Source organism: Macaca fascicularis, chromosome 12, assembly GCF_037993035.2.
Source record: "Macaca fascicularis isolate 582-1 chromosome 12, T2T-MFA8v1.1".
Lineage (NCBI taxonomy): Eukaryota > Metazoa > Chordata > Mammalia > Primates > Cercopithecidae > Macaca > Macaca fascicularis.
This window is the reverse complement of record NC_088386.1, coordinates 121,584,096-121,601,958: the sequence shown is the minus strand read 5'-3', so window position 1 is coordinate 121,601,958 and position 17,863 is coordinate 121,584,096. Positions and strand designations below refer to the sequence as shown.

At 38.5% G+C, this 17,863-nt stretch overlaps 1 protein-coding gene across 4 annotated transcripts in view; it reads right to left on the bottom strand.

Annotated features, from left to right (window-relative positions):
• The window catches only part of NYAP2 (neuronal tyrosine-phosphorylated phosphoinositide-3-kinase adaptor 2), a 327,009-nt gene that overhangs the window by 78,443 nt on the left and 230,703 nt on the right, over positions 1–17,863 (bottom strand). The gene's annotated exons all lie outside the window — the stretch shown is intronic.

Here is a 17,863-nt window from a genome sequence, read left to right as displayed (position 1 = left end):
GGAACAAATCTCAGAAGCACAGGCCTTGTGCCCTTGCACATTTTACCCCACTTAGGGTTGGTTTCTGTGGAGTCATCCCTGGAGCAACAACAACGCATTAGGGGAACAAGCAAGTATCATGACTATTTTGAGTGTTCACTTTTAGCTTTGGTCCCTAGGATTTCTGTGTCCTAAAATGTCTTATCTCCCTTCTCCAAATGTTCTGCTTTCCTTCCTTCCATGAATGCTATCATCATGTTTTCAATGTAACATTTCTTCAACTTATCTTGATTTGCATTAAATTTTATAACTGTCTTCCAAGACTTTTGCTATCTTTCATAATATTATTTTTCCAACTTAAAAAGCTTTCTCCTACCTCTTATCTAATTTGAGGAGCCCAAATTAGCTGCCTAGGCCACTGACAGGATGCTTTAGAGGTTACAATTTGAGGACTGAAAGAGTTCCCTTCATCCAGAAATTACAGGATATATGGGAGGTAGAGATGATGAATTTAAAGTCATATTTGAAGATATTTGATAAAGGAAAAAGAAGTCATAGAAAGAAAAATGGACATTTGTATTTTATCACAAACTTCAATGTGAGCTGCTGGTTTTTAAGTGCTTAGTGCATTCCAGCTTCAATACCCTCAACTTACAAATTAGAAACCTAAGGTTCTCCAAGTTCTGTCTTTGCCTAATAAATAAACAGGTGCTTTTCAAAAAGTCTTTCTTTATAAACTTGACCTAAAAATTAAACTCATCGAACAACTCGTTTTAAATGATATGACATAACTATGGTACTGAGAACTGACACAGGTGCCAGAGAACCAGAATGTGCTCAATTCTGTTGGAAGAAAAGAAAATGTGTTGCTCACGCTGGGGAGGTGCACTATCCTTATGCCATTTCTATATGAATCGCACTTCAGAGAAAAGCATTGACTATATCTGCATTGCATGAATGGTTCACTGCCAACTTCAGTTTCCATCAATTGCCTTCCACTCCTCCACTCCCAACCCCTCTCAGACACAACATGCAGGCACACAGAATGAGTAAGCTTACGCCTACTTACACACAGACTCATACACTCTCACCCATATGCACCTTTCCTCTCTCAGTCCTGTTTCCACCTATTCAACAGTGCTTCACCTATTAAAATTATTCTCCTAAGGGAACTAATAGTTTTCTTTCTTGGCAAATCAAATAGTATTTTCTCTGTACTTCTGATTTAGAGGAAAACAATAAAAGACAATAAACAAGGTTTGGACTTAGAGCTAATTTTGAATCTGACTCTGCTAGGTGTATGATCTTAGACAATTGTTTTCATTATTTAAGTTTTAGTTCTTCTCAAATAAAATGAATTTAGTCACTTACTCAACATTCGTCATCTATATATTCTATGCCTACTATGTGCCAGGAACTTGCCAGAGAGTCGTGACCAAAATCCCAGTATTACCTTATGGCAATAGTGCAATCTGCAATATGCAATAGGGAGTGCACAGTCTATGCAGTAAACATAGGCATTAAACAATAAATGATGGGCCGGTCACGATGGCTTACGTCTATAATCTCAACACTTTGTGGGGCTGATGCGGGTGGATCACTTGAGCCCAGGAGTTGGAGACTCCATATTCTAATGACGTTTGTGTATTCTCAGGGGAGAGACATTAAATCTAAAATCATTTGCTGAAAATTAGGAAATATGTTAGAAGGAAGAAGTAGAGAGTGCCGTGGTATCATTTATCAGAGTATCCACTGTGTTCTGGGGAGCAGGGCAAGGAGAGACCCTGAAGAAGCTGCAGTAATTAACACCTGCCAACAGGACTGAATGGGCAGCAAAATCTGAAGTGGGAAGGATACTAGATCCACAGACTTACTTTCTGACTGATCCAGAGTCAAAAGCATTTCAGAATTTATTGCTTGCATATTATAAGGAAAGAGTAATAGTGAAATGTCCTGGTTTCCAGGTTAGTGGAGAAGAGTTGAACTAGTGCTAAGTAAACAGATAAACTGAATTACATGCAAAATTCATAGAAAAACACCAGACACATAACAAGTGCTTTTAGTGAATGCTGGCTCTCATCCCCTACACACACACACGTACACACGCACTTGCACATGTATGTGCATGGTGACCCTTACCTCTATTCCTCCTTCTACTTTTAATCAAGTCGACCACATTCTCTTTCTGGAAAATGACTCCCTTTCCATCTGTGATATGCATTCCTTCACCTCACTCTCAACCCAGTGTCATGTCCTTTTAGCTTTACCAACTTGTGCCTTGCTTGGCCTTTTTCCTCTCCACCTTCTCTCTTAAGAATATCAACATTCTCATGGTTTCAAATATAGTATTTTCCCTTGGAGTCACATGTAGGTTTCCATAGCTCTGTCCCCTTCCCATGCTCCTGTTTGATTTTGAGCCCCTGTGCTTCCTGGTCACTAGGCTGTCTTCATTGTCTCAGGATGCAAACCAAGTTCTAGCTTCTTCTCAATATCTTGGATCTTCCTTCTACTTTTCCTATGTATAGTAAAAACATCACCTCCATTTTCCTAAAGGCTTAGGGTCCAGATCTTGTCCTTTTTCAGTTCAGAGCTTTCTTTTCCTCTCTCTGTTAATTTAATCCTGTTGGAATTTGCTTTTTTTTCCTCCTTGCCATGGCTCCTGTAGTTACCTCAACTCATCTCAGAAACCTCCCCATAATCTCTCTGCTCAAATCTGACTTGGACACGATGCAGACTGTGTTTCCTAGATTACCATAGGCCGCTCATCTTGTTAAAAAACGTTCAATTGCCTAATTTCCAGAGGTCCTCTGTGACCTGGCTCCACCTGATCGGGTCCACTCTATTTTCCACTGCTTCTTGCTTCCTAAAATATATACGATTTGTGCCCGGTGCAGTGACTCATACCTGTAATCCCAGCCCTTTGGGAGGCCAAGGCGGGCAGATCACCTGAGGTCAGGAGTTCGAGACAAGGCTAGCCAACATGGTGAAACCCTGTCTCTACTAAAAATACAAAAATTAGCTGGGTGTGGTGGTGGATGCTGGTAATCCCAGCTACTCAGGAGGCTGAGGCAGGAGAATCACTTGAACCCAGGAGGCGGAGGTTGCACTGAACCAAAACCATGCCATTGCATTCCGTCCTGGGCAACAAGAGCAAAACTCCATCTCAAAAAAAATAAATCTTATATATATATATATATATACACACACACACACCCATATATATATATATATATATATATATATATATATATATATATATACACACACACATATACACACACACACACACACACACATATACATATATATAAAATTTGGTCTACCCTCTTGGTATCCACTTTTGATTCTTCCATCTTTCACCTCAAGTTGTTGCCAAGCATGGACTTCAATCAAACCATATCTTACCATTTTCTAAGACCTGCTTCAAAGTGTACTTTTATTATAAAGCATCCTGTGGTCTTGTTTTCTTCTCTCTCTCTTCTGAACTGCCTTATCACTTAGGTAGCATTTGCACTGCCTGCTGTGGTTTTCGGCATTTTTGCTGGTGGGAACCACCTAGTAAGCATTCTATTATTATGTATTATTCTTTCACTGAAGATACTCAGATTAACCTAGTAAAGGTGACTGCAACTCCTCAAAGCAAGGAGGTCATGACGTAACAAAGAATATGTTACAAGACCTAGCTTCAAGCCTCTCTCCCCTACTTATTAAGGCAGTGATTCCAGTTAGAGGGGATGTGACCCTCTGGGCTCCTACAGAGGAGGTATGGCATTTGAAAATTCTCCCTTGATTTTGTGCGGGTGTTTAATGTTTGCCCAGCCACTCTTGAAAATACCACTGGATTCTCTCTGAGGCTGTTTAAACACAAGTGTATCATATGATGACATAGATATAATATCCTGGTAACTTAAAAATTAACCTCATTTCCCAGGATGCCTCAATCCTTGCATACCTTAAGGAATCATCCTTCATTATATAAAACAATAAGGAAAGCATCCATCAGAACCCTGGTTGACATGTTTCCATAATAAGCCAATATTTCCATACATGCCATGACTAGCTTACCACATGTAGTCACATGGAATGAGAAAATTCAGTATTTTTTTTCCCTAGAAAAGGATGAGAATAAGAATTATTTGCTATAGAGATTTTTTCCAGTTTATGTTGAAGATATTATCATCTGATGAAAAAAGATTATCTAACCAGATAAAAGGCTTATATATCACCTAAGGTACCTAAAGATTAATTTCCCCTTTTGTGGGTTTCTGGTCAGACCAACTTAACCTGTTTCCATTGTAGACAACATTATCTCCAATGCACAGACTATGCCTCACCAAAATTCAAGCAAACTCCCAATTTCACCCTGACCTGGAAACATCTTGCTTTACCCCCATAGCATGCCAGTCCAGATCATGTCTAGGTTCATCAAGTCTCCTTAGGCACTGCAATATAAACCACTAACCACCCACTGAACATGGCAAATCAAACTACTAGCGAAGCACCCTGTGTGGGCTAGTTCTAGAGTCAGGTCACCCAGTGGTCTAATGTTCGATCCCAGCATAGAATATGACTCCACATGCAGCGACAGATGAGGATCATTACCATATATTCATAATGTACACACACATACACAGGCAGATACACACACACACACACTCCATAACACTGCTGCTTAATGGTATCTCATGGCACGTTTGGTTTTTTGTTTGTTTGTTTTTTGAGATGGAGTTCTGCTCTTGTTGCCCAGGCTGGAGTGCAAAGGCACAATCTTGGCCCACCACAACCTCTGCCTCCCAGGTTCAAGCGATTCTCCTGTCTCAGCCTCCTGAGTAGCTGGGATTACAGGCAGGCGTCACCACGCCTGGATAATTTTGTATTTTTAGTAGAGAGAGGTTTTCTCCATGTTGGTCAGGCTGGTCTGGAACTCCCGACCCCAGGTCATCTACCCGCCTTGGCATCCCAAAGTGCTAGGATTACAGGCATGAGCCACTGTGCCCAGCCAGCAGGAACATTTTTTAAATGGTGAGATTTTTGTTTATCTCACTTATTTTGGCTCTTCTTTCAGTTTCACATGATTCTTAACCTAAATATATTTGGAATTTCCTATGGTGTTTCTGAGACAGGGATGATGAAACAAATCCTTACGAGGTTGCATCCACCAAGGTTTCTTTGGCCAAAAGAATTATCTGAAGCAATCATGAAAATTCTAGAAAAGATTCTAATTATAACCAAGCCTTTCAGAGATCCTTTAGGCCTGTGACATCAAAGTCCAATTGTTCAGCTCACCTACCTTTGACCAAAAGAATTATCTGAAACAATCTTGAAAATTCTAGAAAAGATTCGAATTATAATCAAGCCTCTCAGAGACCCTTTAGGCCTGTAACATCAAAGTGCAATGTTTGGCTCACCTACCTTTGGAAATGCAATGCTCTTTGAGACTTGAACAGTGAGGCTAAGGAGCCATGACCCTGGAAACAATAAGTTTTGATCTGGAATTTTGACAGATAATGGCCAAGAATTTTGGGGTCTACAAACAATGGGCACATGCCTGCAAAGAGATCTAAGACAGAGCTTTCCTACCCCAAGGAAAATTCACACAATTGAGAGATTAATTATTAACTAGAAGGCACTTGTTCTTCCTATGTCCAAGGAAAATTTTCCTTTGAGAACTCTTCTAGTATCATCCTAGAAGTAAAAGTTGACTCACTTGTGCATTTTAGTGAAGATCAAGTGTAAAGAGAATGAGAAAAAAATGAGAAAGAGGTTGATTCAGAGAGAGAGAGAGAGAGAGAGAGAGAGGGGAACTGGAGGAGGGAAACAGAAAGGAAGGAAAAGGAAGAAAAAAGACGGAAGAAAAAAGAAGGGAAAGGACGGAAGGAAGGAGAGAAGGAGAGAGGAAGGGAGGACCACAGTTTTTGTTTTGTTTTGTTTTGTTTCCCGCCCAGGCTGGAGTGCAGTGATGTGATCGCAGCTCACTGCAACCTCCGCCTTCTGGGTTCAAGCAATTCTCTTGCCTCAGCCTCCAGAGAAGCTGGGACTACAGGTGCTTGCCACCATGGCCAGCTAATCTTCTGTATTTTTAGTAGAGACAAGGTTTCATCACATTAGCCAAGCTGGTCTCAAACCCCTGACCTCAGGTGATCTGCCCACCTTGGCCTCCCAAAGTGTTGGGATTACAGGCATGAGCAATCGTGCCTGGCCTTTCTTTTTATTCTTAATAGATATAAACTTTCATTGCTCTTTTTTTTTAAGATAATCATTTGTCATCTTTCCCTTAAGGAAAATTGAATTTTTGTTCAGTATTATGTCATTAGTATTGTTATAGGATCATCTCCACAGCGTCTGCTGCTATTACTGTGAGTATTGGAGTTCTATTTGTTTCCAGAAAAAAAGATAAATGACCATTCTCAACCACTGTATTTGCATAACCATATAAGATTGGTGTATTTTCATACACGAAAGGACAATTTCATCTAGCATTAAAGAAATAAAATCAGTCAAATTCTGAGGACACATGTTTTTTCCATTTTTTTTCAATACATAACATTTTTGCTGTACTAGCAAAGACATAATGATTCCCCCAAGTAGCTAATAATGCTGAAAGTTTCTAATCAATGATTTGGGTTACATAGAAGTCACAGAGTGGCTTTTAAAAATTTATTTATTTATTTAATATGCCAACATATGCCCATTGCAAACTGTAATTTCTGGAAAAGAGTTTTGTTTTGTTTTGTTTTGTTTAAAAAAAACACATGTGCTATTTGAGATAAACTGACACCTGAATCCAAAGGGGCAGTTTTGCCAGGACTGTATTAAAATTTTCCAGCATTCTGAACACTTCGTTTGAGGCTCCCATCACACATCAAGGTGAACATAGTAAGATGCCCTTGTGTCCTACACTAAACGTAATTTTTTTCCTGAATATAATTTGAATTTTTATTTTTTTTGAAATTGTTAGACTGTGAATAATCCAATTAATTATGATTGTCTATGACTTCTAAACAGTAATTGTGCACACTCAGGAATCCTTACAGGATTTGACAATGTAGTCTAGAGATTATTTCAAAATTGAATGGAATTGCTTTAATACTAAATTTAACAATTACGTTGAACTATGTCACACTTTTTTACTGATTTAAACAATGTGAATGTGGCAGTTTTGGAATTTTGGTGCTATGATTTTTAAAAAATATTAAGTATTTTATAGATCTCTGAAAAGGTGGTAGACCTGGGCATAGTGACTATGGAGATGAAAAGATAAAACTAAGCTGATAACTGCCATGATCATTTTGTGACCATGGAGAAAAGAAAGAAAACAGGATGCAAGAATCTATCTTGGGAGTAGCTTCTCTCTCGCTCGCTCGCTCTCTCTCTCTCTCTCTCTCTCTCCTCCCCCATCCCCACCCCTCAGCTTTTCAAAGAGTTTTCCTCTGGGAAGACAGCTGAGATTTGCATAGCTGTGAATGATGCCTGGGATCCTGTAGCCATGGAGTGAGGTCCTAGTGTTATTTAGGACAGAAGGGTTGAATAGTAAAACTATTGATTTTGGAATAATTGATATCTCTTTTTGGGAACACTAGAATTCTGCTGAAGTCCTGAAACCCAGAGAAAAGTAAGGTGGCAATGTGGTGGCAGCTCATGATCCAATGTACCAATTACATTCCTTGTCTTCCATCTTTTACGTACAGAGCATATAAATCATAGTACACAAAACACAGGGATGCTCAAGATACTGCAATGCATAGCTGGTTTCATCCAAGGCAACATAGTGTAGTGAAGCATTAACATGTTTTTATTTGACAGCCTCTTTCATAATAAAATATAATTTCTAAAACACCTTGGGATATTCATCACTTTAGCTGAATATGAAAATGTGCTTTTATTTTCAAATAATACTTTTTTCACATTAAAAGTGAATTAAAGTATATATGAAAAAACAACATAATTTCCATTTAACAGGTCAATCATGCTCCTTAATTATTTTAAAAATCATTATGTAAGGAAAATCCATCAGCTTCAATATAAACTCAAAAAGTCGTATCATAGTTGTAAAGGATCAAATACATATTCCCATGAAGACAGACATTTCACTTTGTTTTATGGCATCAAAAATACAATATACAAACAAACAAAATCATTTTGTCACCTGATGTTATAAATGAATGCATGACAAGAATCACTTGACCTATTTAAAAATACATTATATTTTGCTTCTAAGTAATAAAATCATAAAAAGGAAATGCCAAGGTTACATTTTGCAGATAACCCACCTTGTGATGTGGCAAGTCTTTACTCTTAATAGGTGAAAATCAAAACTGGATATAATACTAATAGTATTTCCTCTTTATACCATTGAATTTTGTACTTTATTAAAGAGCAAACATTTTGAGAGAAAGTGTGACCAGTTATTATAACATTGATGGTCCTCATTACTATGTTCTATTACAATGGCCATGTTCCTTATACTTTTGCCTTGAGCCAACTGACAATTATAGATATAAACTAAGCAATGTCTGGCTATGAATAAGCCTAATCTAAGACTGTACCCACTCAAATCCTCCATGGCAGAGAACTTCAACCTGATCTCCAGTAGTGGTTATGCTTGTTCACTTTATAGCAGAAGTTCTGGGGGTCTCTAAGATGCTTTGGGGGACAGAGCATAAGGTCAAAACTGTTTCATAAAAATATTAAGATGTTATTTGCTTTTTTACTGTATTGACAAATACACTGAAAATCTCAAAGCAATGGATAAATTGGCTGCCACTTTCACACATCAAAGGAGCGGCACTAAACTATACTAGTAAGTATTTGCTTCCTACTAACAAATAGACTTGGATATTTGGTAGATTTTTTTTTTTGGAAAATGAATGGAGTGAGTCTATTTCTTCAAAGAAGGCAACTGACAGCATCTGTCGACAATAATAAATTTGAGCTTTCAAGCAAAAATTAAAAATTTGAAAAAGTTTTTACCCATTACTGTGAGCTTGAGATTATCCTAATACTTAAAGGCTGGTTTTATGAGATCACTAGTGATATTAACACATGTGATATATTGATTTTTATGACAAAATGTGTCAACACATGGAAGATCCATATGACTTAATGAACTGCTATTTTCTAAATGCACGATGTTATAAATCATGAGGGGTAAAACACTGCATTTTACAGTTCAAGATAGAGCAATAGATTTAAATGTAAGACAGCATGGTGAGTTTATTGATATACAGCTAACATTGTCACTAACCTTTAAGAAATTACTATTCATTTAGTTCTGGAATGGTATTAAAAAAGAATATCCACAATTATATAAACAAGCTATTTAAGTATTTCTCCCTTTTCAACTACACATCTGTATAAGGACAGATTTTTATGATATATTTAACCAAAGCAAAATATTACAATAGATTGAATCCAAAAAAGATAAGAAATGCTATCTACGTTCTCTTGAATCAGACATTAAAAAGACTCTCGCAAATGTAAAATGAATTCAACCTGTTCACCATTTGTTATAGTTTTAGAAAATACAGGTTTTTTTTTTTTTTGAGAAAAAATGTTATTTATGTTAATATACTATGGGTTTCTTTTTAAATTTTTAATTATTAGATAATATTTTAAGTTTCCAATTTTAATTTGTAATATGATAGATATTATTATACTTCTTTTCTTATAAAGGAAAGTCTTTGGGGCCCTCGGTAATTTTAAGAACAAAAGGTGTCCTGAGGCCAGAGTTTGAGAATCGTTGCTTTACACAGTCTGTCCCCAAAGAGCTCTATTAAAAAGGTAACTTTTTATACAATTAATTTGCCAGTTGCGTATTTTAAATCAACAAAACATAGGAAAATGTCATGTTTAAGCACAAGGAACATGGGAAATCCTTTGAAAATTTCAAGGGATTTGGGAACCACCAGTTAGGAAATGCTTTCCTGGAAAAATCTCTATGGCAAAATCCAAGAAACACTGTTTTCTGCCCATGAGACCTGAGGGAAGTTATACGAACTCTCAGGGGATTTTTTATCATCTATAACAAGAAGCAAATTCCAAGGTTCTACTTATTGATTGTTTGAGTCTAGTAAATGAAATTTGTTAAAATAATTGAATGACCTCAAAGTTACTCTTGATTAATCATGAGATAGTTTATTAAGGGCTTTTTCTTTTACTCTTTTCTGGTCAGCATTTTTGTTTTTGTTTGTCTGTGTATTTGTTTTCTAGTAACAATGTTGACAGAATTATGCATAACTCAAGTTTGCTATTTGTTAAAATGTTCTAACGCTGTTGATAAAATTTTGGTAGTAAATAGTTTTTAAACACCCATAAAAATTTATTTAAAAATAAAAATGTACGAGGGATAATGGTCATTTGTCATTTTTCTCTGTCTAAAATCCATTTCCTCTTTTTCTGCAATAGTAATTTGATTTTTCTTCAGAGAACAGGATCACCAATTATCTTAGTTCTTATGATTCTGTAGTAAGAGCTGACTTCAACTCTAGCTCTAGAATTGGTCACATGACTCAAGTCTGTCCAATCAATCATTCTATCCCCTTGGTCTCATTGACTGGTACAGGGATGGACATGTGACCCAAGTCAGTCAATGAGAGTGGCTTTCATACTTCTGCTGGAGCTTTTGAGAAAGAGGTATATCTTTTCACAAGGTCTGCTAAACTCTCATCACCTCCTAGCTGAACGACCAGGAGAAATTTGCTTGACCTTTCTACACTTGTTTGTTCACAGATAAAAGGGGAGAAATAATGGTACCTAGTTCACAGGATTGCTGTAAGAATTAAATTAGATAATAAATGTTAAGGTTTTTCCATGGCAAAAAGCATGTACTAAAATCGCAAGAAATGTTAGTGGTTTTTATTACTCGGGGGTCAATCTGATCTTTTAGCTTCCCTGCTTATAATAAATTACACACCACTTCCTCACACTGGTACACACAGCTTAGTTTATACAACCAGCCTCATCAGTAGTCTTGCCCCCAGCACACTGCATCAGGTTATCCTAAGCTCCCTGCTTTCTCTTACTGTAGGATTTTAATCATGCTACTTCACTCCACCTGGTACACTTGGTCCTTCCTTCCCTTTCCTCCTCTACTAAACTCCATGCTCTTTGAAAGCAGGAACCATGTCTCTTTCCTCAGACTATTTCCCTGAGTAACATGATAACTGATCCTTAATAAGGACTCATTAAGCATTTATTGACTGAATTATTCTAAACAATATTTTAAAGAATGAGGCCACTCTAAAAGAGGATTTGTATGTTTCACATGGATAAAAAGCCATGTTTCTCCATCTCTTCACCTTCCCCATGTTTCCAGGAAAAAAAAACTAAAATACATTGATCAGTTTTCTCTTTTTTATTTTTTGAGATGGAGTTTCGCTCTGTAGCCCAGGCTGGAGGAGTCCAGCGGCGCTATCTCGGCTCACTGCAACCTCTGCCTCCCGGGTCCTGGTTCAAGCAATTCTCCTGTCTCAGCCTCCCAAGTAGCTGGGATTACAGGCATGTGCCCAGTTAGTTTTTGTATTTTTAATAGAGACAGGGTTTCACCATGTTGGCCACGCTGGTCTTGAACTCCTGACCTTGTGATCCGCCCACCTTGGCCTCCCAAAGTGCTGGGATTACAGACATGAGCCACCGTGCCCAGGCTGCATTGACCAGTTTTCAACTGAGTGCTTCATAACCAAGGGAAAAAAAAAAGTGTGTGTGTGTGTGTGTGTGTGTGTGTGTGTGTGTGTGTGTGTGTGTTTGAGGGATTGCAGTTCCTATGTTGGACAGTAGATGGCAATAAACATATTATTTATTACCTATTCTGGGCCGATTACAAAACTTCCAGACTAGTCTCTGTAAATGCCTAGCATAAGTCAGACAGAGTCTTCTATTTTATGTCTTTTGTGGCTTTTCACAGCAACAGAAAGGGCATTCTTTGTGAACACTGTTGCTGCAGCATCTCCACAGGGCCTTTCCAAAGGAAGCCAACAGCTGCAGTCTAGGAGCAATGTCAGGGCGGACTCCACCAGGAGACGGCACAGGGTGGAGCCACCGCCCTGCAGTGACAGACACCAGTCACTGATGCTACAGTCAAAACTGGAGCCAGCACACTGTCATCGTGGTTCTCAAGCAGAATTAATCTTGTATTGAGAGGCAAGGCAAGGAAAGTCACTTTCCGCATTATCTGAATGGTTTCTACCTAATTATTTTCCCCAAAAGAATCAGAGAATAGTTGGAATTCAGAATTTCTCTATTGAGAACGAAATTACTATCAAGTTGTATTTTTTTCTAGCAGTGTTCAGGGTATCTATGGTATCTATACAGTATACAGTATCATATTCTATGCATGTGTTTAGCAGAAACCAAGTTAAAGGGGAAATATGTGTGTGTATGAATATAATGCATATATAAAATATGGTAATAGGTAATTAGCTGACTGTGCAAATCTAGTCATATGAAACTTATGTTTAAAACCCGTAAGTAGCCTCATGGCTTTATATATGTACACACACATCAGTTAATATCAGCAAATTCCTTGACTCTAGGCTGGTCCCGTAACTTTAGCTAACTACCTTCCTCGAAAAAAAAAAATGAGAACAAGAACACAAAGAGTTTGATGAAATGTTACAAAATGCTAAACAGCAAAGACTTGGACTAGTTCCCTGTTTTATGGAATCAGAGGCACTAAGGACCCCTTGCTGTATAAAATCAACTGAGATCATAGGCACAAATAAGCTTCTTGAAGGCAGGGGTCATCCTTTCGTCACCTCATAGTGTTCTCACAAGAGTGAGTAAACGACTGGACCAAAGAAAGACAAGCATACACAATGTTGCTGATGTTTGAAAAAACAACAAAAACACATGTGTAACACGGCTGCTCAGGTTCTCAATAATTAATTTTTATAGATACCAACAATCAGTTAAAAACACCTCTCAATGAGCTGTAGGAAAGGTGAAATCTCATTCGAGAGCAGAGATAACAGTTCTCCTTCGGATTTATAAGGTAGGTTATTTGGGGCAGCCTGTTCATGTTGATCTTCATAAATCGGTTTCCCTTGGTTTAGGATGATCATAAATTAGCTGTCTCTGTATATGTGATTACATAAGCTCTGAGTTAAAAATCCATAAATGGCTTCCTGTCATTTTCAGGTAAGACCCAAGTCATGGATGTGACTGGCTCACCCTCACCCTTGTCAGGTTCTCAGCTTCTTCTCTCTCCTCCTTTTAGCTCCTCAATTATGTGGGTCATGGCGTCACAGGGTTCTGGCATCTCCTACGTCCTCTTCCTTGATTGCTCTTCCTCCTAATTCACCTTGAGAGCTCAGGCCCCAGGTTATTAGGATGCCTTGAAACACACTCTAAAGGAAGCGCCCTGTCACTCTCCTTTCATCACCGTTTGTAATTACAGTTTTAAACTTTTGTCATTACTGTAATGGCTGTCTCTCTCACTGGCATGTACCCAATGGTTGGTAATTTTATATTGAATAAAATAGATGAATAAATGAAAGAATGAATAAGTGAATGTGAATAAATGAATAAACCTGGGAGCACGGAGGTGGAAATAGAGAAACCCAGCCTAATTAAATCATGGGAAGAGAGCTGTAGTAGGAGTCAGAAACCCAAAGTTCATTTCCTTATTTGAGTCTACTACTTATCAGTGAATCTGGGCAATTGACTTGATTTCTCTTGAGCCTCAGTTTTATCACCAAAAAAAAAGAAAAAGAAAAAGAAAAAAATGTCAGATAATACCAGCCCACTTATGCACAGGTTTTTGTGAAGGACAAATGAGAAAGTACATATAAAGGCATTTTAAAAGTTTTGGGATAATAAAAATAAGGCATTCTTTTAAACAGGTCACAGGTAACCCACAAAGGTAATAAACTTAAATTCCACAACTCAGGTTACATATAATCTGCTGTAATATTAAAGCAATTTTTAAAAATTATACCCGAGTCTGTTCTCTTTAAACTTGTCAATTTAACTGTTTGTTTGAACATACAGGATCTTACATGCATCAGAAAACTGTTTTATTTTTTTCTCCCCGGAAGCCAGAGCTGTACCAACCTGTTCTAGGGGAGCAAAGGTCTTTCTTGTGCTTTAGAGAAACTCCCTACTGAGTCCCAGGACTTTTATTTTTCACTTTGATGATTAAAAATCTTTCAGTTTCTTTAAGTTACAAAAAGTCTTATTGAAGTAATAGTTTAAGTGCCCAGTTACTTATATTAATCAAAACTATGAACATTATCTCAAGGAAACACTTCTCCCTTGGCCCACTTTCGGACACCTCCTGGCAAACAGAAGAGATGGCCTCTGTCTCGGCCTCCTCTCCTCTTCTTCCATCTCTGTTCCCAACTTGGTCCCCACAATGCCTGCTCTCATCTGGGCAGAAACGGGAGAGACCAGGAGAGATGGGGGAAGGAAAGGCTCTTCAAGGGCCTGGCACGGGCTAGCATCTCTCCCCATCTCGCTGGGGAAGGTGTTTGACACTGAAGCTCTGTCTTCTCGGGGTGCTTTCCAGGGTTCCTGAAGGACTCCTCGGATTGGTTGGCCATCTCTCACCTGGAGACGTCATGGTTGTTCACTCTATGTCTTTCAGGGGTAACTGGATATCCTGTAGGGCACCTTGAAACACGTCCTGAGAGTCCTGGCTGCCCCGGGCACTCTCATGATCTAGGCCACCTCCAAGGTTCCTCTCCAGGACCAAATCTGATCCATAGAAAACACACTTTATACACATCTTTAACCCACCATCAGCGGCCAAACAGTTACTCGCTAAGTAACTTTCTCTGCGGTCATAGACCGTTCACCCAGTCTTGTGCTTTTTCCTTCCACCCTGTCCCTCAAACTGTTAGAAACAATATCAAGTTTTCTGAGTGGTTCCATTTAAGTATCTTATTTGACTTTCCACTGGGGGAGACACTTCTCACCCCTCTTCTATTGGGATGGACACATCTCTCTCTCTCTCTCTGTCTCTCTCTCTCTCTCTCTCTGTGTCTCTATCTCTGTCTCTGTCTCTCTCTCTCTCTCTCACACACACACCACCACACACAGAGTCTATCTGAAATTCTCTCTAATATTTAGTCTCTGTCTCTCTCAGCCTCTAACTACTTTACTAGGCTAGAAATGAGAGTTCAGTTAAGGACAACAGTATTCATTTTGATCATCTCCTTTGCAAGCTCTGTTTGTGCAGTCAAGCTTTTTGCCTTGGAATGTGAGAGTCATTATCTTCTATTATTTTGTAATTAGCCTTTTGCATTTTGTACCCTGTTTGTTTACATTCAAACTCTAGAAAGACAGGCTTTGACCATTTTAAATGGTTAACTCCCTCCCAGTTCTCCTTTTCTCGTTGTTTCTCAAAGCCATACTACCAGTATCAGGAGAAATCCAAATAAAACTTTCTCTGATAAACACGCATTCTAGCCAGCAGAAGCCACAGTTTTCCACAGAGAAATAAAAGTGAGACTCTTGGGGATACAGCTTACAGTACCCTCCCAGGTCCCTCCAAATGAGAATTCTGTTACACATTTGCTCCTCAAATTTAGAAAGGGAGAATGAAACTGCAGAGTGAGAAAGCAGTGAACAGAACCAGGCAGCAGAACCTGGTTAATGTTCCCCCGGGAAGTCACCAAGCACCCAATTAGAACTGGAAAGGAGAATAGATGTGGAGAATTGTATTCTGGTGCATGATCTGACTGCACAGAAAGGCAGCCTTGAGGGTCGTAGCTTTGGAAGTTCACAGCTGCCCAGGGCTGAAGTGGAGCCAAGCAGGAAGTTAGAGAATAGCCTACAGCGAAGTCTAAATTACAATGAATACCCAAACTCCATCAGATCGGTTTGCTGTTCCTGTTGCATAATAAAAACTCAGTCCCTAAACTATGAAAACATGATGGTTTAACACAATAAATACTTCCTAAAGTGAGACGGTAAAGGAAAAGGCGGGTAAGTAGAGGTTCATTTTTTACTTTAACTTTTTGTCAATGAGCATACTCTACTTACCTGTCATTATACTACTGTACTATTACCTAATAATAATAAAGCAATAAAGCATTTTCACTTGGAAGACAAATAGCAAAATACAAACAGATCATGGTATCTGTGTCACGCCACACCCAAACTCAGTGTCTTAAAATGACACTCATTGAGTTTTGCTCATGAGTCTATGGGTCTGTTGGGTGGTTTTTCTGGTCTCAGCCAGGCTCATTCATGCCATCTCCAGTCAAATGTGGGTCAAGTAGATGGTTCTGCTATTCCATGCTGTGTTTTCTCACATTTTGGGGGGTTCTCCTCTATTGTATTTCATCCTCTAACAGGCGAGCCCAGGCTTGTTCACATGGTGGTGGCAGGGTTGGAAAAGAACAATGAAAGCATTCACACCTCATGAGGCCAACGCTCAGAACTGACACACGGTCACTTCCATGTCACTCTGTTGGTCAATGCAAGACTCAAGGCCAGTCCAGATTCAAGGGATGCGAAATTGACTTTACTTCTTGATAAAGAGCTATGAAAGCACATTACCAAGGGCATGAATACAGGGAGAGGGGAATAATTAGGACCATTAGGATCAACCTTGGCGTCCTGAAGGAGCTGGGCCACTTGAAGAAATGAAAGAAAGAAAAGAAGGCACAGCTTAGAAATTATGCAGATATATTAAAAAGTTGAATATTAACCAGGTTCTAAAAGCAAAGTTTTTATCCACACTCCTGAGTGAGCTGCAGGAAACACTCTATCCTCTCTTATTTGCCTGGCTCCTACTCATCATGCTAGTATCTAATTTACTATCACATTCTCTAGGAAACTTGCTTGAATGGCCTTCCCTTTGGCCAGTTGTGCTTGGCTTACTTATAACACTCTTTGGAATAATCAGTTGTTTTATTTTCTGATTTACCTGCTAGAATATGAGTCTAGGGTATATTATATATACCCCTGTCCTCCCCATCCCCTGCACAACACAAAGTAGATGTTGAAGAAATTTTAGTTAGAAAATAAACACAAAGGGAATAAATGACTAAAGGAACAGATGAATGAATCTCAGGTTGGATATTTATTAGAGAAGATGTATACATTTGTAGAGATCAATATTTCTTGTGATTCCCACATCCTTGACAACCTGGTTTTAAATCCTATTCATTGCTTCTAAGCAGAACAGAAGCATTGTGAGAGATTAGGATTACTTCTTTGATAACTGTGTACAATGCAGCAACTGAGTCTTAAGGCCTGCACCTCATTCTTCCTCCAAATTCCATCTATACATGCAGACTCAAGGAAATCCAAAAAGGGTCATCACACTGGCCAGAAATCTTTGTCGAAAAATGCACAAGTCAATGAAGCATACATTGTTGCACTAACAGTAGCCTCATAACCACTTATGTTTTGCTAAAGAAATATCTTATCATTTGCAATGTGCTGATTTTCAAAAGAAAACATCTAGTCTTGGTCCTAGAAAAAGACAGGTATTTTTCCAGTAAAATTGAATGGGAACAGAATAAACATTTGTCTACTAGCTATTATAAACCGGCTTTGTACCAAGCATTTCCAGGCATTTTTTAATTTAATCCTCATCATAACCTACACAGTGAAATTTACTTGATCTCTTCTGTAAAGATAGAGAAAGTGAGTCACAGCAGTGTTTTGTTATTTCATCAAATAATTAACACCAAAATATTAATTCATTAATATTGTTGCCAAGCATGATTTACTTACACACTAAAAAAAGAAAACTACGCCGATTTATTATGGTCTACCAGGAAGGACCATCATGAGTGCTGTTCTTCAGCTCACAGTCCTGCTGCCCAGTTCTGCATGGCTTGCCTGTTTATCACCTCTCTAAACTTGTGTGCCTGGGAGTCTTCTTGGATATGAAGGCTGAAGCATAAATGGCTTTGAGTTATTGCTGTCAGGA